This window comes from Chelonia mydas, chromosome 18 (assembly GCF_015237465.2).
Source record: "Chelonia mydas isolate rCheMyd1 chromosome 18, rCheMyd1.pri.v2, whole genome shotgun sequence".
Classification (NCBI taxonomy): Eukaryota; Metazoa; Chordata; order Testudines; family Cheloniidae; genus Chelonia; species Chelonia mydas.
The window spans coordinates 987,584-1,011,317 of NC_051258.2; positions in this window are offsets into that span (position 1 = coordinate 987,584).

The window sequence follows — 23,734 nt, forward strand, 5'->3', positions numbered from 1 at the left end:
TGCCGGCGCCCCCCGGCCTGAGGGGCGCCCTGCAGACTTGTGCCGTCGCCCCCCGGCCTGAGGGGCGCCCTGCAGACTCGTGCTGGCGCTCCCCGGCCTGAGGGGCACCCTGCAGATTTGTGCCGGCGCTCCCCGGCCTGATGGGCGCCCTGCAGACTCGTGCCGGCGCCCCCCGGCCTGAGGGGCGCCCTGCAGACTCGTGCCGGCGCTCCCCGGCCTGAGGGGCGCCCTGCAGACTCGTGCCGGCGCCCCCCGGCCTGAGGGGCGCCCTGCAGACTTGTGCCGGCGCTCCCTGGTCTGAGGGGCGCCCTGCAGACTCGTGCCGGCGCTCCCCGGTCTGATGGGCGCCCTGCAGACTCGTGCCGTTGCCCCCCGGTCTGAGGGGCGCCCTGCAGACTCGTGCCAGCGCTCCCCGGCCTGAGGGGCGCCCTGCAGACTCGTGCCGGCGCTCCCCGGTCTGAGGGGCTCCCTGCAGACTCGTGCCAGCGCTCCCCGGCCTGAGGGGCGCCCTGCAGACTCGTGCCAGCGCCCCCCGGCCTGAGGGGCGCCCTGCAGACTCGTGCCGGCGCCCCCCGGTCTGAGGGGCGCCCTGCAGACTCGTGCCGGCGCTCCCCGGCCTGAGGGCACCCTGCAGACTCGTGCTGGCGCCCCCCTGCCTGAGGGGCGCCCTGCAGACTCGTGCCCACGCTCCCCTGCCTGAGGGGCGCCCTGCAGACTCGTGCCCACGCTCCCCTGCCTAAGGGGCGCCCAGCAGACTCATGCCGTCGCCCCCTGGCCTGAGGGGCGCCCTGCAGACTCGTGCCGGTGCTCCCTGGTCTGATGGGCGCCCTGCAGACTCGTGCTGTCGCCCCCCGGTCTAATGGGCGCCCTGCAGACTCGTGCCCGCGCTCCCCTGCCTGAGGGGCTCTCCCCTGCAGACTCGTGCCGGCGACCCCCAGCCTGAGGGGCACCCTGCAGACTTGTGCCGGTGCTCCCCGGTCTGAGGGGCGCCCTGCAGACTCGTGCCGGCGCCCCCCTGCCTGAGGGGCGCCCTGCAGACTCGTGCCGGCGCCCCCCGGCCTGAGGGGCGCCCTGCAGACTCGTGCCGGCGCTCCCCGGCCTGAGGGGCGCCCTGCAGACTCGTGCCGGCGCCCCCCGGCCTGAGGGGCGCCCTGCAGACTCGTGCCGGCGCCCCCCGGCCTGAGGGGCGCCCTGCAGACTCGTGCCGGCGCTCCCCGGCCAGAGGGGCGCCCTGCAGACTCGTGCTCGCGCTCCCCGGCCTGAGGGGCGCCCTGCAGACTCATGCCCGCGCTCCCCGGTCTGAGGGGCGCCCTGCAGACTCGTGCCGGCGCTCCCCGGTCTGATGGGCGCCCTGCAGACTCGTGCCGTTGCCCCCCGGTCTGAGGGGCGCCCTGCAGACTCGTGCCGGCGCTCCCCGGTCTGAGGGGCGCCCTGCAGACTCGTGCCGGCGCTCCCCGGCCTGAGGGGCGCCCTGCAGACTCGTGCCGGTGCCCCCCTGCCTGAGGGGCGCCCTGCAGACTCGTGCCGGCGCCCCCCGGCCTGAGGGGTGCCCTGCAGACTCATGCCAGCGACCCCCGGCCTGAGGGGCGCTCCCCTGCAGACTCGCGCCGGCGACCCCCAGCCTGAGGGGCGCCCTGCAGACTCGTGCCGGTGCCCCCCGGTCTGAGGGGCGCCCTGCAGACTCGTGCCGGCGCTCCCCTGCCTGAGGGGCACCCTGCAGACTCGTGCCGGCGCTCCCCTGCCTGAGGGGCGCCCTGCAGACTCGTGCCGGTGCTGCCCGGCCTGAGGGGCACCCTGCAGACTCGTGCCGGCGCCCCACGGTCTGAGGGGCGCCCTGCAGACTCGTGCCGGCGCCCCACGGTCTGAGGGGCGCCCTGCAGACTCGTGCCGGCGCTCCCCGGTCTGAGGGGCGCCCTGCAGACTCGTGCCGGCGCTCCCCGGCCTGAGGGGCGCCCTGCAGACTCGTGCCGGCGCCCCCCGGCCTGAGGGGCGCCCTGCAGACTCGTGCCGGCGCTCCCCGGCCAGAGGGGCGCCCTGCAGACTCGTGCCCGCGCTCCCCGGCCTGAGGGGCGCCCTGCAGACTCGTGCCGGCGCTCCCCTGCCTGAGGGGCGCCCTGCAGACTCGTGCCGGTGCCCCCCGGTCTGAGGGGCGCCCTGCAGACTCGTGCCGGTGCTCCCCTGCCTGAGGGGCGCCCTGCAGACTCGTGCCGGCGCCCCCCGGTCTGAGGGGCACCCTGCAGACTCGTGCCGGCGCCCCCCGGCCTGAGGGGCGCCCTGCAGACTCGTGCCGGTGCTGCCCGGCCTGAGGGGCGCCCTGCAGACTCGTGCCGGCGCCCCACGGTCTGAGGGGCGCCCTGCAGACTCGTGCCCACCTTTCCTGCTAATTCCCCAGTGCCCGAAAGGTGTGACTAAGGCCTGCCAGTGGGACCATAGCTCTCCATCGCCCCCTAGGGGCTTGGAGGACCGATTGAAACCTGTCACACTGACATAATCGGGGTAGGGTGTCATCCCCATCCCATTAGGCTCCCTGTGTTATTGGCTCACCAGTTCCTTTACAGAGGCAAAATATCCCAACCAGTGGTTTGTCCTGACATTTTATTGATGCAAATAATTCAGCTCAGGAAGTTTATCAGCCCTTTTCCCCCGATGCCGCCTTGGCTTCGGAAATCACTTCCCCAGCTGCGGCCAGCCAGCCCTTAGAGTCACGCAGCCGAGAATGGGGTCAAGGCTCTGACACGCTGCAACCACTGCGCTCGTCAGGAGCACAGATGCTGTACCACAGCCAGCCCTGGAGACAGCCCTGTTTCCCCCAGCCATCAGGCCAGCCCCATGTTCAGCCTTCCCAGAGCCTGGCCGTGATGTTTGGCCCCAGCATACCTTCGTGGGTTTATGGGCTGGCTCCAGCCCAGAAGCACAAGCCGTGAAGTATGAACTGGCTTTCTGTCTTCAAACGGGGAACCACGCTGGCATAGATTGAGAACAAACAGGGAAGCCGCAGAGCCTGGAGCCAAGGGCTTGCTCTGCTCAGGAGACGCCAGGAACCCCTGCCAGCATGTGGTTTCAGCTTCTTTATTTGCAGAGTCAGATTCAAATATACATCTACTGGAGTCCACAGACACAGAACATGTCCCAGCCAGGTTGTTAGGCTATCTTGAAAATACCCCTTTGGCAGGCACAGCGAGAGACAGCCCCTGCCCCTCGAGTTTGCAGCTTACAAATTGACAAGCCAGCCAAAGGCTGGGGGAGGACCAGAGGGACAGTACAGGGAATTCACTCAGCTAGGGCTGCCAACTTTCTATTCACACAAAACCGAACACCCTTGCCCTGCCCCGCCCCTCCCCCCAAACCCCTCCCCTGCCCATTCTCTGTGGCTCTGCCCCTTCTCACTCCATCACACACACACACCCGTCGCTTGCTCTCCCCACCCTCACTCACTCACTCATTTGCACCGAGCTGGGGCAGGGAGTGGGACGTGGGAGCGGGTGAGAGCTCCGGCTGGGGGTGTGGCCTCCAGGTGGGACCAGAAATGAGGAGTTCAGAGTGCGGGAGGGGGCTCCGGGCTGGGGGTGGAGCCGAGGGGTTCGGTGTATGGGAGAGGGCTCCAGGCTGAGGCAGTGGGTTGGAGTATGGAAGGGGGTACACCTGCACCCCCGACCCAAAGCAATCAGTGCCCCTGGGTGGCCAGGAGGGTGGGTGCCAGATCCAGTGGCAGATGAAGCCCAACCGGGAAGTCAGCATGAAGGCAGGAAGCTGCAGAAGCAGAGCGAAAGAACTGTGCAGTCCCTCTCCAGTGACTGGAGCAGTGGTTCTCAATCAGGGGTACGTGTACCCCTCATAGAATCATAGAATCATAGAATATCAGGGTTGGAAGGGACCCCAGAAGGTCATCTAGTCCAACCCCCTGCTCGAAGCAGGACCAATTCCCAGTTAAATCATCCCAGCCAGGGCTTTGTCAAGCCTGACCTTAAAAACCTCTAAGGAAGGAGATTCTACCACCTCCCTAGGTAACGCATTCCAGTGTTTCACCACCCTCTTAGTGAAAAAGTTTTTCCTAATATCCAACCTAAACCTCCCCCACTGCAACTTGAGACCATTACTCCTCGATCTGTCATCTGCTACCATTGAGAACAGTCTAGAGCCATCCTCTTTGGAACCCCCTTTCAGGTAGTTAAAAGCAGCTATCAAATCCCCCCTCATTCTTCTCTTCTGCAGACTAAACAATCCCAGCTCCCTCAGCCTCTCCTCATAAGTCATGTGCTCTAGACCCCTAATCATTTTTGTTGCCCTTCGCTGGACTCTCTCCAATTTATCCACATTCTTCTTGTAGTGTGGGGCCCAAAACTGGACACAGTACTCCAGATGAGGCCTCACCAGTGTCGAATAGAGGGGAACGATCACGTCCCTCGATCTGCTCGCTATACCCCTACTTATACATCCCAAAATGCCATTGGCCTTCTTGGCAACAAGGGCACACTGCTGACTCAAGGTTGTTGTTTACTAAGGTGATGTCTACAGTTGACTCTTTCCCCAGCTATTTTATCATAGAATCATAGAATATCAGGGTGGGAAGGAACCTCAGGAGGTCATCTAGTCCAACCCCCTGCTCAAAGCAGGACCAATCCCCAACTAAATCATCCCAGCCAGGGCTTTGTCAAGCCTGACCTTAAAAACTTCTAAGGAAGGAGATTCCACCACCTCCCTAGGTAACGCATTCCAGTGTTTCACCATCCTCCTAGTGAAAAAGTTTTTCCTAATATCCAACCTAAACCTCCCCCACTGCAACTTGAGACCATTACTCCTTGTTCTGTCACCTGCTACCACTGAGAACAGTCTAGAGCCATCCTCTTTGGAACCCCCTTTCAGGTAGTTGAAAGCAGCTATCAAATCCCCCCTCATTCTTCTCTTCCGCAGACTAAACAATCCCAGTTCCCTCAGCCTCTCCTCATAAGTCATGTGTTCCAGTCCCCTAATCATTTTTTTTGCTCTCCGCTGGACTCTTTCCAATTTTTCCACATCATTCTTGTAGTGTGGGGATCAAAACTGGACACACTGCTCCAGATGAGGCCTCACCAATGTCGAACAGAGGGGAATGATCACGTCCCTCGACCTGCTGGCAATGCCCCTACTTATACATCCCAAAATGCCATTGGCCTTCTTGGCAACAAGGGCACACTGTTGACTCATATCCAGCTTCTCGTCCACTGTAACCCTTAGGTCCTTTTCTGCAGAACTGCTGCCGAGCCATTCCGTCCCTAGTCTGTAGCGGTGCATGGGATTCTTCCGTCCTAAGTGCAGGACTCTACACTTGTCCTTGTTGAACCTCATCAGATTTCTTTTGGCCCAATCCTCTAATTTGTCTAGGTCCCTCTGTATCCTATCCCTACCCTCCAGCGTATCTACCTCTCCTCCCAGTTTAGTGTCCTCTGCAAACTTGCTGAGGGTGCAATCCACACCATCCTCCAGATCATTTATGAAGATATTGAACAAAACTGGCCCCAGGACCGACCCTTGGGGCACTCCACTTGATACCGGCTGCCAAGTAGACATGGAGCCATTGATCACTACCCGTTGAGCCCGACAATCTAGCCAACTTTCTATCCACCTTATAGTCCGTTCGTCCAGCCCATACTTCTTTAACTTGCTGGCAAGAATACTGTGGGAGACCGTGTCAAAAGCTTTGCTAAAGTCAAGGAACAACACGTCCACTGCTTTCCCCTCTTCCACAGAGCCAGTTATCTGGTCATAGAAGGCAATTAGATTAGTCAGGCATGACTTTCCCTTGGTGAATCCATGCTGACTGTTCCTGATCACTTTCCTCTCCTCTTAGTGCTTCAGAATTGATACCTTGAGGACCTGCTCCATGATTTTTCCAGGGACTGAGGTGAGGCTGACTGGCCTGTAGTTCCCAGGATCCTCCTTCTTCCCTTTTTTAAAGATGGGCACTACATTAGCCTTTTTCCAGTCATCCGGGACCTCCCCCGATTGCCATGAGTTTTCAAAGATAATGGCCAATGGCTCTGCAATCACATCCGCCAACTCCTTTAGCACTCTCGGATGCAGCGCATCCGGCCCCATGGACTTGTGCTCGTCCAGCTTTTCTAAATAGTCCTGAACCACTTCTTTCTCCACAAAGGGCTGGTCACCTCCTCCCCATTCTGTGCTGCCCAGTGCAGTAGTCTGGGAGCTGACCTTGTTCGTGAAGACAGAGGCAAAAAAAGCATTGAGTACATTAGCTTTTTCCACATCCTCTGTCACTAGGTTGCCTCCCTCATTCAGTAAGGGGCCCAAACTTTCCTTGACTTTCTTCTTGTTACTAACATACCTGAAGAAACCCTTCTTGTTACTCTTAACATCTCTTGCTAGTTGCATCTCCAACTGTGATTTGGCCTTCCTGATTTCACTCCTGCATGCCCGAGCAATATTTTTATACTCTTCCCTGGTCATTTGTCCAATCTTCCACTTCTTGTAAGCTTCTTTTTTGTGTTTGCAAAAAGAAAAGGAGTACTTGTGGCACCTTAGAGACTAACCAATTTATTTGAGCATAAGCTTTTTTGTTTAAGATCAGCAAGGATTTCACTGTTAAGCCAAGCTGGTCACCTGCCATATTTACTATTCTTTCTACACTTCGGGATGGTTTGTCCCTGTCATAAATATAAAGGGAAGGGTAAACCCCTTTAAAATGCCTCCTGGCCAGAAGAAAAATCCTCTCACCTGTAAAGGGTTAAGAAGCTAAAGGTAACCTCGCTGGCACTTGACCAAAATGACCAATGAGGAGACAAGATACTTTTAAAAGCTGGGAGGAGGGAGGAAAAACAAAGGGTCTGGGTCTGTCTGTATGCTGCTTTTGCCAGGGACAGAACAGGAATGGAGTCTTAGAACTTTTAGTAAGTAATCTAGCTAGGTATGTGTTAGATTATGATTTCTTTAAATGGCTGAGAAAAGAACTGTGCTGAATAGAATGACTATCCCTGTCTGTGTGTCTTTTTTGTAACTTAAGGTTTTGCCTAGAGGGATTCTCTATGGTTTGAATCTAATTACCCCGTAAGGTGTCTACCATCCTGATTTTACAGAGGTGATTCCTTTACTTCTATTAAAAGTCTTCTTGTATGAAAACTGAATGCTTTTTCATTGTTCTAAGATCCAAGGGTTTGGGTCTGTGGTCACCTCTGCAAATTGGTGAGGATTTTTATCAAACCTTCCCCAGGAAGTGGGGTGCAAGGGTTGGGAGGATTTTGGGGGGAAAGACGTGTCCAAACTACGTTTCCCAGTAAACCCAGTTAAAGTTTGGTGGTGCCAGTGGAAATTCCAAGGGCAAAGGGCAAAATTAATTTGTACCTTGGGGAAGTTTTAATCTAAGCTGGTAAAAGTAGGCTTAGGAGGTTTTCATGCAGGTCCCCACATCTGTACCCTAGAGTTCAGAGTGGGGGAGGAACCTTGACAGTCCCTGTAACCTCAATAAGGATTCTTTAAAATACAGCCAACTCTCCTGGACTCCTTTCCCCCTCCTGTTATTCTCTCAGGGGATCCTGCCCATCAGTTCCCTGAGGGAGTCAAAGTCTGCTTTTCTGAAGTCCAGGGTCTGTATTCTGCTGCTCTCCTTTCTTCCTTGTGTCAGGATCCTGAACTCGACCATCTCATGGTCACTGCCTCCCAGGTTCCCATCCACTTTAGCTTCCCCTACTAATTCTTCCCGGTTTGTGAGCAGCAGGTCAAGAAGAGCTCTGCCCCTAGTTGGTTCCTCCAGCACTTGCACCAGGAAATTGTCCCCTACCCTTTCCAAAAACTTCCTGGATTGTCTGTGCACCGCTGTATTGCTCTCCCAGCAGATATCTGGATGATTGAAGTCTCCCATGAGAACCAGGGCCTGCGATCTAGTAACTTCCGTTAGTTGCTGGAAGAAAGCCTCGTCCACCTCATCCCCCTGGTCCGGTGGTCTCTAGCAGAGTCCCACCACGACATCACCCTTGTTGCTCACACTTCTAAACTGAATCCAGAGACTCTCAGGTTTTTCTGCAGTTTCATACTTGAGCTCTGAGCAGTCATACTGCTCCCTTACATACAATGCAACTCCCCCACCTTTTCTGCCCACCTGTCCTTCCTGAACAGTTTATATCCATCCATGACAGTACCCCAGTCATGTGAGTTATCCCACCAAGTCTCTGTTATTCCAATCACATCATAATTCCTTGCCTGTGCCAGGACTTCCAGTTCTCCCTGCTTGTTTCCCAGGCTTCTTGCATTTGTGTATAGGCACTTGAGATAACTCGCTAATCGTCCCTCTTTCTCAGTATGAGGCAGGAGCCCTGCCCTCTCGCACACTCCTGCTCCTGCTTCCTCCCGGTATCCCACTTCCCCACTTACCTCAGGGCTTTGCTCTCCTTCCCCGGTGAACCTAGTTTAAAGCCCTCCTCACTAGGTTAGCCAGCCTGCTTGCGAAGATGCACATGATTGGCCAAGTCTTCCCCCAACAGCATGGGGATGGGATAATCATCATCGACTGCAAAAGTCCACGTTCCTGACCACGCCTTGTACTGGACAGGCAACTTGGCTGTAGGCAGATTGAAAGAGTCAGACTTGAAGAGTTGAATCGTCACTTGGATCTCTGGGTTGATTAAATTGGGGTCCACTAAGGAAGCATGGATAGCTGACACTTGTGCTCCGGTGTCCCTCCACGCAGTGACCTTCTTCCCACCCACACTCACAGTTTCCCTCCGCTCCGAGGGTATCTGGGAAGTATCTGGGCCTGAGGACCTCTGGTGTGATTCCGGTGCAATGAACTGTAATCTGTTGGGGTTCTTGGAGCAGTTGGCCTTTACATGCCCCTGGTCGTTACATTTAAAACATCGTCCAGCTGTCAGGTCACTGGGGCAAGGTGGGTTGCTGGAGAACGGTGTGGCAGGATGATAAGGTGGCTGGAGGGTTTCTTGGGGGGTAGGTGGGGTCTTGGGCTGCCCCCAGTAGTAGGGTGTGGTCTGAGGTTGTCCCTTCTGGTATCCGCTCCAACTGCAACCAGTTTTTTTCTTCTCTGCCACCTCCACCCATTTGGCTCCAATCTCCCCTGCCTCGATTACAGTTTTGGGCTTCCCATCTAGGATGTATCTTTCTATTTCCTCAGGAATACCCTCTAAGAACTGCTCCATTTGCATTAGGAAGGGCAAATCTTCTGCAGATTTAACACTTGCTCCTGATATCCAGGCATCCCAATGTTTCACAATGTGGTAGGCATGTCGGGTAAATGACATGTCTGGTTTCCACCTTAGGGCTCTGAACCGCCGACGGGAATGCTCAGGTGTTAGCCCCATTCTGACTCTCGCCTTGGTTTTAAACAGTTCATACTGGTTCATTTGTTCCTTAGGCATTTCAGCCGCCACCTCAGCTAAGGGTCCAGTGAGCTGCAGCCTCAGCTCTACCATGTATTGGTCTGTAGAGATGCTGTACCCAAGGCAGGCCCTTTCGAAGTTTTCTAAGAAGGCCTTGGTATCATCGCCTGCCTTGTAGGTGGGGAACTTTCTGGGATGGGAAGTGGTACCTGGAGAAGGATTGCTAGGGTTTGTTGGTATATTCTGCTGAGCCTTTGCCTTCTCCATCTCCAGTGCATGCTTCCTCTCTTTTTCTTTCTCCTCCATTTCTTTGTCCCTTGCCTCCATTTCCCTCCTGTGGGCAGCCTCCCTTTCTTTTTCCCTTGCCTCCATTTCTTTCCTTATGAGTTCTATCTGTCTTTCATATTCCTTTTGGTTTTCCTCAGCCTCAAATCTGGCTAATTCCAGCTTTTGTTGAACTGTGGAGTCTGTCATCCTAACCTCTCTGTTTTTAACTAACTTTACACCTGAGAGTTAGAAAGAAAACAAGACAAAAAAACTTGGCTTGTAAAATTTTGCTGTGCTGTTCGGATACCTATGTTCTCTGATAGTGATTGTCAGCCTACAGAGAAATCCTAAAAAAAAACCCTAACACCTTTGTCTCCAGACAAATAGACAAAAAACCCCTCTAGTTGCTCTTAGGTAAAAAACAACTTCAGGTCTGTGAAGACTTGTGAATTTCCCTGCAGGAGATTAACTACCCTGCCTTTAGGTAGAGAAAACTCCAGCTCACAAAAGACAATTCCCTTTTGTCTCTGCTCTGGCCCCAAAGCAGAGAAAAAAAAACTCTCACTGCTTTCAGTTGGAAACCTGCTTTCCAACAGCCCAAAGGAAAAAAAAATCCCTTTTAAAATCTGTGCTTCTGGTTCAAAAAATCTCAAATTGATCTCAAAATGATTTCAAGTTAATCCCACCACTCTGCCACCATGTCAAGGTTCCTTCCCCACTATGAACTCTAGGGTACAGATGTGGGGACCTGCATGAAAACCTCCTAAGCTTACTTTTACCAGCTTAGGTTAAAACTTCCCCAAGGTACAAACTATTTTACCTTTTGCTGGTGGACTTTCGTTGCCACCACCAAACGTCTAACACTGGTTACTGGGAACAAGTCCATTTGAAAACGTCTTTCCCCCCCAAATCCTCCCAAATCTTACATCCCTTTTCCTGGGGAAGGTTTGATAAAAATCCTCACCAATTTGTAGAGGTGACCACAGACCGAAACCCTTGGATCTTAAGAACAATGAAAAAGCATTCAGTTTCTTAAAAGAAGAATTTTAATAGAAGAAAAAGTAAAAAGAATCACCTCTGTAAAATCAGGGTGGTAAATACCTTACAGGGTAATTAGATTCAAAACATAGAGAATCCCTCTAGGCAAAACCTTAAGTTACAAAAAGACACAAAAACAGGAATATCCATTCCATTCAGCACAGCTTATTTTCTCAGCCATTTAAAGAAATCAGAATCTAACGCATATCTAGCTAGATTACTTACTAAGATCTAAGACTCCATTCCTGTTCTGTCCCTGGCAAACGCATCACACAGACAGAGAGAGCCTTTGTTTCTCCCTCCCTCCAGTTTTTGAAAGTATCTAGTCTCCTCATTGGTCATTTTGGTCAGGTGCCAATGAGGTTATCTTAGCTTCTTAACTCTTTACAGGTGAAAGGGTTTTCCCTCTGGCCAGGAGGTATTTTAAAGGTGTTTACCCTTCCCTTTATATTTATGACAAGCGTCATCAGCATGGAAGCATATCCTCTGGAATGGTGGTCGAAGCATGAAGGGGCATACAAATGTTTAGGGCTTGGTTCAAGGACCCCCTGCGACAAAGCAGGCCCATGCAGAAGCAGGAATCTTTCTCCCAGTTGTGAAGCAGGTACCACTTGAAATCTGAACCCACCATTTCCTTCAGGTTTTGGCTGATCAGTTGGAATAATTTCCCCAGGAAATTAATTAGTCTATGTTGCTATCAGCACACAGTGCTACATCCTCAGATTGCTCAGTGGGAAATGAATCCTTTAAAAATGGATCCATTGCAGTGGAAAATCACGACTCATCTCATTGAAAAGGGACAAGGGGAAGGTTCATGGATACCAGGATGTGGTATAAACCCCTTTCCAATCTGCTTTCACAAATGACTGAACAAAAATTGACCCATCACCCACTCATGATATTCATTACTAGACAGGGTGAGAGAAGAGTAATTAAATCTCATGCTTCAGGGCATCAGTTGATCATCACAGGAGTCAGGAGGGAGTCAACTCCAGGTGCAGGATTGCCCTGTTGGTCAGGTGAATTGTGGATTTGCTGTTTGTTTGTTTTGTCTTCCTCTGAATTATCAGATAGTGGCCAGTGCAAGAGGGAGGATACAAGATTCATGGACCAGTAGGCCAATCTGATATGGCAATGGATCGGAAAAGACAATACTCTGAGTCAGCATGGCAAATCTGGCACAGAATTCTCTTGATATGGGGGAACAAGGCAGTGAAACTCTTCTTGTGCTTGTTAAATCACAGCTGCATGATGCCAGCTTCAGGCTTTGGCATGAGGCCATTCCTGTCCTGGATTAAACCTGGACTCCACTTTCAGCAAGATGGCCTTCAGCTCCGGGAAACTGCTGCTTTCAATTAATAGCTTGATTTTTCAATCTGTTTAGAAGTTCACACGTGGCATAGATCAAGGCACTGAGATCAGATCAAGGCACTGAGAGAACACATCAAAATATGCTTTTAATTTGGATGTCACTGAAATTAGGATTCAAGTTGAGGCCATATTGTCTGATCATTAAATCCAAAGAAATGACTAGAGACACTTTCACAGAGGATTAGCTCATCTGTAAGACACACACCAGGAGTGAAACCAGAGCAAGTGTGTTTTCAATGTGCATTTAACATGTGCATTTAACACGTGGAGCTGGATTTAAGGCTTTTCAGAAGATGTGCAATGATCACACTCCAGCGGGGGTTAGGGAAGGGCCAGATCTCAGAATGGAGTGGCCAGGAAATGTGGAAAACGTTGAGGTTTAGAAATTCCCTTTCATTCTGGTGGGCAATGATAACAAGATCATTTGTAATTTTTCACAAAAAAACACAAGCGAGGGAGTGACTTGCCCTGTTACAGCCAGTAGCCTGGTGGTTGGGGCACTCTCAGAGAGGCAGGGGACTGCCTAATTCAGAGCAGTGACTTGAATCTGGCTTTCCCACATGCCAGGTGAGTGCCTGAACCACCTGACCATGGAGTCAATCTCTCCTCTAGGAGCTGTTTCCATTTGGTATAAATAATTAAACATTCCCTGGGCCAGGAAGTATGTGTGTGACTCTGTAGCCTCTGGGCTGGAAGAGACCCACTGTCAACCTGCTGCTGTAAATCAGGCATAACAGGGACTTGAGCCTGGGTCTCCCCATCCTGCGGTGATTGCCCTAGCTATTGAGCTACTGACTATTTGAGCATAAGCTTTCATGAGCTACAGCTCACTTCATCGGATGCACTCAGTGGAAAATACAATGGGGAGATTTATATACATAGAGAACATGAAATAATGGGTGTTACCATACACACTGTAACCAGAGTGATCACTTAAGGTGAGCTATTACCAGAGGAGAGCCGGGGGCTGGGGGAGGAACCTTTTGTAGTGATAATCAAGGTGGGCCATTTCCAGCAGTTGACAAGAATGTCTGAGGAAAAGTGGGGGGTCGGGGGGGATAAACATGGGGAAATAGTTTTACTTTGTGTAATGATCCATCCACTCCCAGTCTCTATTCAAGCCTAAGTTAATTGTATCCAGTTTGCAAATTAATTCCAATTCAGCAGTCTCTCATTGGAGTCTGTTTCTGAAGTTTTTTTGTTGAAGAATTGCCACTTTTAGGTCTGTAATCGAGTGACCAGAGAGATTGAAGTGTTCTCCGACTGGTTTTTGAATATTATAATTCTTGTCATCTGATTTGTGTCCATTGATTCTTTTACGTAGAGACTGTCCAGTTTGACCAATGTACATGGCAGAGGGGCGTTGCTGGCACATGATGGCATATATCACATTGGTGGATGTGCAGGTGAACGAGCCTCTGATAGTGTGGCTGATGTGATTAGGCCCTATGATGGTGTCCCCTGAATAGATTTGTGGACACAGTTGGCAACGGGCTTTGTTGCAAGGATAGGTTCCTGGGTTGGTGGTTCTGTTGTGTGGGGTGTGGTTGCTGGTGAGTATTTGCTTCAGGTTGGGGGCTGTCTGAGGGGTTGGAGCAAATGCGGTTGTATCGTAGAGCTTGGCTGTAGACAATGGATCATGTGGTGTGGTCTGGATGAAAGCTGGAGGCATGTAGGTAGGAATAGCGGTCAGTCGGTTTCCCTCAGCTTTCATCCAGACCACGCCACACGATCCATTGTCTACAGCCAAGCTCTACGATACAACCGCATTTGCTCCAACCCCTCAGACAGAGACAAACACCTACAAGATCTCTATCAAGCATTCTTACAACTACAATACCCACCTGCGGAAGTGAAGAAACAGATTGATAGAGCCAGAAGAGTACCCAGAAGTCACCTACTACAGGACAGGCCCAACAAAGATAATAACAGAACACCACTAGCCATCACCTTCAGCCCCCAACTAAAACCTCTCCAACGCATCATCAAGGATCTACAACCTATCCTGAAGGACGACCCATCACTCTCACAGATCTTGGGAGACAGGCCAGTCCTTGCTTACAGACAGCCCCCCAACCTGAAGCAAATACTCACCAGCAACCACACACCACACAACAGAACCACTAACCCAGGAACCTATCCTTGCAACAAAGCCCGTTGCCAACTGTGTCCACATATCTATTCAGGGGACACCATCATAGGGCCTAATCACATCAGCCACACTATCAGAGGCTCATTCACCTGCACATCTACCATTGTGATATATGCCATCATGTGCCAGCAATGCCCCTCTGCCATGGACATTGGTCAAACTGGACAGTCTCTACGTAAAAGAATAAATGGACACAAATCAGATGTCAAGAATTATAACATTCAAAAACCAGTCGGAGAACACTTCAATCTCTCTGGTCACTCGATTACAGACCTAAAAGTGGCAATTCTTCAACAAAAAAACTTCAAAAACAGACTCCAACGAGAGACTGCTGAATGGGAATTAATTTGCAAACTGGATACAATTAACTTAGGCTTGAATAGAGACTGGGAGTGGATGGGTCATCACACAAGGTAAAACTATTTCCCCTTGTTTATCCCCACCCCCTACCCCATACTGTTCCTCAGACGTTCTTGTCAACTGCTGGAAATGGCCCACCTTGATTATCACCACAAAAGGTTCCTCTCCCCTCTCCCCCCCCCCCCCCGCTCTCCTGCTGGTAATAGCTCATCTTAAGTGATCACTCTCCTAACAGTGTGTATGGTAACACCCATTGTTTCATGTTCTCTATGTATATAAATCTCCCCACTGTATTTTCCACTGAATGCATCCGATGAAGTGAGCTGTAGCTCACGAAAGCTCATGCTCAAATAAATTGGTTAGTCTCTAAGGTGCCACAAGTATTCCTTTTCTTTTTGCGCATACAGACTAACACGGCTGCTACTCTGAAACCTGACTATTTGAGGGTAAGTTAGTCTCGCTCACCAGAAATTCTGCCCTGGACATGACACACCTTGCACACAAAGGTTTTGTTGAACCTGATATGTTTCCATGCAAAGGTTCACTTATAACAAATTGTCATTTTCCAATGAAAAACATTTAATTGAAAAATTCCTGACCAGCTCCTCCTGCAAGTCATTGATTCCTGGCGAGATCAAGGGAACCAAGCACGGCCCTGAGATTTGCCAGGGTAACAGAGCAGAGACAGGAAGTAAATCGCCAGCTGAAACTTGAGGGCTTGAATTTTAAAGATACTGAGTACCACCCACCTCTAACCTCTCCAGCCCCTTTCACATCTGTCTCTCCATCTGTCATAGGTTTCAGCTTGCTGCCCATCACTGTAGCAGATGTGTGTCTCCAACATAAGATCAGTTGTAACAGAGATGTCTCTAGTGGATTAAATGGACTCTCTTGCACTTCTCCCTTTTCAGAGTCAAAGCTCTGCTTGGGGGAAGGGTTTTGTTTCTGACTTTTTTTACATTATTTTATTAATTTCCTCCCCTCTTCTTGGGCAGATCTCCTAGACAGAAAATGCTTTGTCCCCAGCTCTCGCATGCGTCATACTGCGCTCTGAGATCTGCATTGTCCCCGAGGAGCGCAGCGGTCCTCTGGGCTTGTAGATCAAAACTCTGTTTTTGTTGTATGTGGGGTTTGATCCATGAATTGCCTCCAGAATTAGGACCAATCCCTTCCTGGGGCACCGGAGGAGGCTCGGAGCCAGTGGAGAGAAACGCGCACAGCCACGTGCTCACCGGCCTAGCCGTGGAGAAGCTGAGCAGCTGCACCCTGTACAAGCTGGAGCCTGCGCATCACCTTCACATTCGGCTTCTGTCACGGAGTCACCAGGCCCATGCTCTGCAATTGCTCCCCATGAAGCCAGTCAGGGTGTTGCCAGGGCAAGTACCCTACATGGCTTCGGCCTTCCTGCCTCTGACCTCGGAGCATTCAGCACCCCTGGGTGCTTCCTGCAGTGAGTCTGCCTGTGCAGGGCTCCTGGGGAAGCCTAAGGACCCTCACCCCAGCTCCGCAGCCAGCACTGTAAAATGGGAGGTTTGTTAGTCGACAGGCACACAGCATAGAACAGAGCTTGCTATCCCAGAAATCAGTGACTTTCAGCCAAGTCCATCGCCCTGGACTCCCCCTCCTCAATTCCCCCACAGCAGACTGCCCTGGACCCCCCTACCTGGCCTCCAACACACCCGTTCCTCCTCCCCTGGGCTTTGTCCTGCTTCCCAGGCAAAATGTCACCCGGTCTCATCCCTCTCCTGGGTCTCAGGTTACAAAGGGCATCAACCATAGCTTACCTGCACGCAGGTAGGCAGCCTCACCAGTTGCCCTGAGGGCCTCAGCAAAAGTCACACAAGGTCCCTCACCAAAGGCTCTTATGCAAAGTGATAACTGGTTAAAAGATAGGAAACAAAGGGTAGGTATAAATGGTCAGTTTTTGGAATGGCGAGAGGTAAATGGTGGTCTCCCCCAGGGGTCTGTACTGGGACCAGTCCTATTCAACATATTCATAAATTATCTGGAAAAAGGGGTAAACAGTGAGGTGGCAAAATTTGCAGATGATACAAAATTACTAAAGATAGTTAAGATCCAGGCAGACTATGAAGAGCTACAAAAGGATCCCTCAAAACTGGGTGACTGGGCAACAAAATGGCAGATGAAATTCAATGTTGATAAATGCAAAGTAACGCACATTGGAAAGCATAATCCCAACTATACACGTAAAATGATGGGGTGTAAATTAGCTGTTACCACTCAGAAAGAGATCTTGCAGTCACTGTGGATAGTTCTCTGCAAACATCCACTCAATGTGCAGTGGCAGTCAAAAAAGCGAACAGAATGCCGGGAATAATTAAGAAAGGGATAGATAATAAGACAGAAAATATCATGTTGCCTCTGTATAAATCCATGGTATGCCCACACCTTGAATACTGTGTGCAGATGTGGTCTCCCCATCTCAAAAAAGATATATTGGAATTGGAAAAGGTTCGGAAAAAGGCAACAAAAATGATTAGGGGTATGGAACGGCTTCCATTTGAGGAAAGATTAATAAGACTGGGACTTTTCAGCTTGGAAAAGAGACGGCTAAGGGGAGATATGACTGAGGTCTATAAAATCATGACTGGTGTAGAGAAAGTAGATAAGGAAGTGTTGTTTACTACTTCTCATAACACAAGAACTAGGGGTCACCAAATGAAATTAATAGGCCACAGGTTTAAAACAAATAAAAGGAAGTATTCACACAACGCACAGTCAACCTGTGGAACTTCTTGCCAGAGGAGGTTGTGAAGGCCAAGACCATAACAGGCTTCAAAAAAGAACTAGATAAATTCATGGAGGAGAGGTCCATCAATGGCTATTAGCCAGGATTGACAGGGAAGGTGTCCCTAGCCTCTGTTTTCCAGAAGCTGGGAATGAGGGACAGGGGATGGATCACTTGATGATTACCTGTTCTGTTAGAATCATAGAATCATAGAATATCAGGGTTCGAAGGGACTTCAGGAGGTCATCTAGTCCAACCCCCTGCTCAAAGCAGGACTAATCCCCAATTAAATCATCCCAGCCAGGGCTTTGTCAAGCCTGACCTTAAAAACTTCTAAGGAAGGAGATTCCACCACCTCCCTAGGTAACGCATTCCAGTGCTTCACCACCCTCCTAGTGAAAAAGTTTTTCCTAATATCCAACCTAAATCTCCCCCACTGCAACTTGAGACCATTACTCCTTGTTCTGTCATCAGCTACCACTGAGAACAGTCTAGATCCATCCTCTTTGGAACCCCCTTTCAGGTAGTTGAAAGCAGCTATAAAATCCCTCCTCATTCTTCTCTTCCACAGACTAAACATCGCCAGTTCCCTCAGCCTCTCCTCATAACTCATGTGTTCCAGTCCCCTAATCATTTTTGTTGTCCTCCGCTGGACGCTTTCCAATTTTTCCACATCCTTCTTGTAGTGTGGGGCCCAAAACTGGACACAGTACTCCAGTTGAGGCCTCACCAGTGTCGAATAGAGGGGAACGATCACGTCCCTCGATCTGCTGGCAATGCCCCTACGTATACATCCCAAAATGCCATTGGCCTCCTTGGCAACAAGGGCACACTGTTGACTCATATCCAGCTTCTCGTCCACTGTAACCCCTAGGTCCTTCTCTGCAGAACTGCTGCCGAGCCATTCCCTCCCTAGTCTGTAGCGGATTCTTCCGTCCTAAGTGCAGGACTCTGCACTTGTCCTTGTTGAACCTCATCAGATTTCTTTTGGCCCAATCCTCCAATTTGTCTAGGTCCCTCTGTATCCTATCGCTACCCTCCAGCGTAACTACCTCTCCTCCCAGTTTAGTGTCATCTGCAAACTTGCTGAGAGTGCAATCCACACCATCCTCCAGATCATTAATGAAGATATTGAACAAAACCGGCCCGAGGACCGACCCTTGGGGCACTCCACTTGATACTGGCTGCCAACTAGCCATGGAGCCATTGACCACTACCCGTTGAGCCTGACAATCTAGCCAGCTTTCTATCCACCTTATAGTCCATTCATCCAGCCCATACTTCTTTAACTTGCTGGCAAGAATACTGTGGGAGACCGTGTCAAAAGCTTTGCTAAAGTCAAGGAACAACACGTCCACCGCTTTCTCCTCATCCACAGAGCCAGTTATCTCGTCATAGAAGGCAATTAGATTAGTCAGGCATGACTTGCTCTTGGGAAATCCATGCTGACGGTTCCTGATCACTTTCCTCTCGGTTTTCCCGGTCGGGGCGGCAGATAGATGACGCAGTCCCCCTGAGGAGAGAGTCCCCGACCACCACCACCCACCTCCTTCTCTTGGGAGCGGTGGTCGTGGAACCCCCATCCCTGGGACAGTGCATCTCATGCCTTCCAGTCGGCGGAGTCTCCTTCAGCTCCCTTCCCTCAGACGTATCTGGTCCACTCTCCGCATTAGGACCTGTGGAGAGAACATGAAAACGGTTGCTTACCTGTATCTGCATTGCTGGTACATGGATGTTCCCCTTTCTTCTTCTGGAGGTCACATGCTGCCAAATTTCTTCACCATCCTCCTGTCCCCACTGCGCAGCCTGCTCTGAATCTTCAGAACCTTGTGCCCGTAGAAGCATATCCTGACGTCTGTCCAGGAAATCTTCAGTTTCTCTTATGCAACGCAGGGTCCATACCTGTTGCTCCAGACCTTGAACCTTCTCTTCCAATATGGAGACCAGCTTGCACTTTGTACAGACAAAGTCGCTTTTGTCCTGTGGAAGAAAGACAAACATGGCACGTCCAGTGCAGGTCACAACAGCTGAACGCTCCCCATCCATGTTACCTTCCTTGTACGAGCTTCCTCAGGAGTTGTAGAAACTACTCAGAGAAGCCGGCAAGACGTAAGCCTCAGCGGGCTCTCCCCAGGCAAACTCCTTCTGTTAGCTGCTCTGCTGTTCGTTGCTCCGCTGGTTCGCAGCTGACTGGCTTTTTATACAGTCAGGCCCACTTAAGACTCCCAGTTCCCGCCCTTTTCAAACAACCAATCAAGCACATGGTCAAACTGTCCTCACAAACAAACACTCAGATACAAACACTCAGTTACTCCCAACAAACACACACTCAGATACGCACCGACAAACACACACTCAAATACGCACCGACACAGCCTCCTTAATGCAGCCCTTAGTGCACCTCTTCTCAGGCAGATCCCAGGCAAACTCCCGCTGTTCACTGCTGTGCTGCTCGCTGCTCATTCCTGTTCATGCTGTTCATTCCCTCTGGGGCACCTGGCATTGGCCACTGTCGGAAGACCGGATCCTGGGCCAGCTGGACCTTTGGTCTGACCCAGTAGGGCCGTTCTTATGTTCTTATCCAATTTCCACCACCTAGGCATTGGGGCAGTACAGAGGGAAACTGAGGTACACACAGTATTAATACAGGACAGTAAGGCTCACATGCAACATAACAAGGGGGGAAACCCCGATTCATCACAGTTTCTGATACAATGAGTGAGAGCAGTTGAAGCTGGAGGTGATGAATGCATGGATCGCTGTGTGCAGGTCCTTGTCTGGGAGGAAGGGAAGATGTTTCCTAGCAAGCTAGAGGTGAAGGAGGCATTTGTGGAAACTGATGCTTCCTGGCCATCCAAGCTCCCACTGACGTCAGTGAAAACCAGGGTCCAACATGTGTGTGTTGCAGGCTAAACAAAGGATTGGGAGGAACATTAGGTCCACCCTTGGCAGCTCCTTATGGGGGAAGTGCGCTCTCCCTCAACAAGTGACCCCTCAGCAAGGTCCGTGCGGGGGGGGGGGTATATGCATCCTGCAGAAGCCTGCTCACAAATCGCTGTTTGTTTCCCCCTCTTGTTTTTGCCAGCTGATCTTGTAAGCTCTTTGGTTCAGGGAGTTTCTAAAGCACCAGGCACATCTGTGGGCCAAGATGACCTAATAGAGGTAGCTCAGCATTTGGGTTGGTGCTCATATTTGTCATGAGGTTTCTCTGTTGTCTCAGGGAGCCGTATATGGGGCCAAAATACCATGAAATATGGTCTCCCTAGCATATTTTCATTCTCCAGGAACTTAAATGCCATGAGGAGACCAGATCTTGCCTCATGATCCAAGAGGACTGTTCTGTGGATACAGATTTCAGTCTCCAAACCCATCAGGCCAGCCCTTTGCATCAGCATGTAATTATTGTGTCACCTGCTGGTTGTGGCACCATCAATGGAACTGAAGTTTGTGCATAAGTCCCATCAGCTCAGTCCCTCCATCTCCTGCAGCCAGGGTCCTGTCAAGCCATTTTCTAGTGTCACGAACTGTCGCTGTGCCAGACTAGATGGATTAATCTCTTTCATTCTGTCCCATTAATCCCTCCAGTCCCTCAGTGTCTGTCTGTGAAACAAATGCACTATTCCAGGTGTGGTGACCCCACAGCCATATCAAGGGACTGTGACATCCCTGCTCTCTGCCATGACCACACACTAGTGCATGGCCAAAAACTGCACTGGACTTTCTTTACTGGTCCCCATGGCAGCCCCTATCCATTCGGCTGAGCCAAAGCCCATTAAATCAAGGTTTCCAGCTGAGCTCAGTAGGCCTCTTTCAACCTCCAGGCAGCCCAGAATCCCCCCTCCCGCACTGAAGCAGCCAGGTGTTTATCACTGGTTGACCTTTTGGGGTTATTTTGCCCAGCCCATCACCCCAGCTGGAATTGCCAGTGTTTTTCTAAATGGAGCCTAGCCCAGTCTGTGCCCATGCTGTTAGGACAGACCCAGGTCCAGCACTGTCATGGTTCTATCTCAGTGCAGGCATTGTGGAGGGGGCAACTCCAGGTGGGGCCATGGGAATGCTGAGAAAGGGAGCTAGGGTATGAACAGTTCCTTCTCTTTCTTGATGAGGAGCTTCTCGCCCCTCCACATCTTCCCTAAACTCATTTGTATCTCTGGTCCTTTCCCCAGCATTCCTTGCTGTAGCCTATAATTCCCATGGTCCCTCTGGGAATGATGCCCCCCCCACCCTGGATCCCTGGGTTCTGCATTGAAACAGTAACTGGCCCCCCATTTCAATTCCTGGGGAAAACACTGACTGAGAACACCCTGCCATTGTCCGAGGAGGTGTCTTCGCTCAGAAGACAAGAGGCTGTTTCTCGGGCACCCAAACCACTTAGGGCTGTAGGGGTCCAACCCAGCCCCATAACCTGACTGCGAGAATGATGCAGATAGTGCAAGCTGTTAGCTGTTACCACTCAAGAAAGAGATCTTGGAGTCATTGTGGATAGTTCGCTGGAAACATCCATTCAATGTGCAGCGGCAGTCAAAAAAGAGAACAGAATGTTGGGAATCATTAAGAAAGGGATAGATAATAAGTCAGAAAATATCATATTGCCTGTATATACATCCCTGTTACTCCCACATCTTGAATACTGCAGGCAGATGTGGTCGCCTCAATCTCAAAAAAGATATATTTGAATTGGGAAAGGTTCAGAAAAGGGCAACAAAAATGATTAGGGGTATGGAAGGCTTCCGTATGAGGAGAGATTAATAAGACTGGGACTTTTCAGCTTGGAAAAGAGACAATTAAGGGGGGATATGACTGATGTCTATAAAATCATGACTGGTGGAGAACGTAAATAAGGAAGTGTTATTTACTCCTTTAAATAACTCAAGAATGAGGGGTCACAAAATGAAATTAGTAGGCAGCAGATTTAAAACAAATAAAAGGAAGTATTTCTTCACACAACGCACAGTCAACCTGTGGAACTCCTTGCCAGAGGATGTTGTGAAGGCCAAGACTATAACAGGGTTCAAAAAAGAACTAGATACATTCATGGAGGAGAGGTCCATCAGTGGCTATTAGCCAGGATGGGCAGGGAAGGTGTCCCTAGCCTCTGGTTGCCAGAAGCTGGGAATGGGCAACAGGGTATGAATCACTTGATGACTACCTCTTCTGTTCATTCTCTCTGGGGCACCTGGCCTTGGCCACTGTCGGACGACAGGATACTGGTATTGATGGACCCATGGTCTGACCTAATGTGGCCTTTATTATGTTATGCAGAGTTGCCACCTCCAGGTTGCAGAAAAGCTGGCTACTGGCCCCTGGCATTGGGGTGCACCTCAGTGCCTAAAGGAGGTTGGTGTAGCAGGGGTTCACTCTCCACTCCTCTCCCACATAGCCCGTGTCAGGGGCAGTATGAAGAGGCATGTTACAGGGTGCCTACCCTGTACTGGAGAAGAAAGGGTTAACTCCACACTATGGCCAACAGAATTCCTGCCCCTCAGGCCGTGCTGGGTATGCTCCAACTGCTGATTCAGTATAAAAGGGAGCAGCCCAGCTCATTCTGGGCTGACTGCCAAAGGAGAAGGACTTTCAGCTGAAGCTCCAGCTGAAGAGCCGCCACAGCCCTTGCCTGCAAGAGCCAGAGACCCTGTGGGCTGGATTGGAGGCCTGGAGCCCAAGGAGCCCTGGAGGACCATCAACACTGAGGAGCTTGGAGACCTGACATCCCATGGACAGCAGCTTCTGGAACTATGGTAGGAAGTGACCCAGGGAGGGTGAGCGAATGGTATCTCCCACTCGATTGAGGTCAGCGTGTTTCAGTGGGATTCCTTGCTAACCCAGTGATGGATGCCAGGGAGACTAACCATGGTGAATTCATTACCCTGCCCTGCCCCAAAGGGGGGCAGGGTGTGCATACACTACAACATATGGTGGAGAATGCGGGCATCGATCGAGCCCTGCTGAAAGGCCCGAAGGGGAGGAGATTATTAGTAGAGGAATCCTCCATCACCTGCCTACTTGTCGCTTTGCTAGGGTGACCAGACAGCAAGTGTAAAAAATCAGGACAGGATGGAGGGTAATAGGAGCTTATATAAGAAAAAGACACAAAAATCAGGACTGTCCCTATAAAATCGGGACATCTGGTCACCCTACACTTTGCCCAAGATGGAGACCTAGAAGATTTTTAAATGGATGCTGGAAAGTCAGCAGCAGCAGGCGACCCAGCAGCTGCAACACAGGCCCAGCTGATGCAACAGATCTCTAGTCAACACCAGCTCCAGAGAACAGCATCATGAGCAGCAGCAGCTGCTTTGAGAGTTGGCTATCCAGCACCAGACCCAACAAGAACACCTGATCCAGCAAATGGCTGCATCGGCGGGCTGAACCCCAGCCCTGTTGGACATGACCTGGGGGCTCTTCCCCTCAGTCTGCCAATACAGCTGTCAAAAATGGGACCTAGTGATGACCCCAAGGCATTTTTGGTGACTTTCG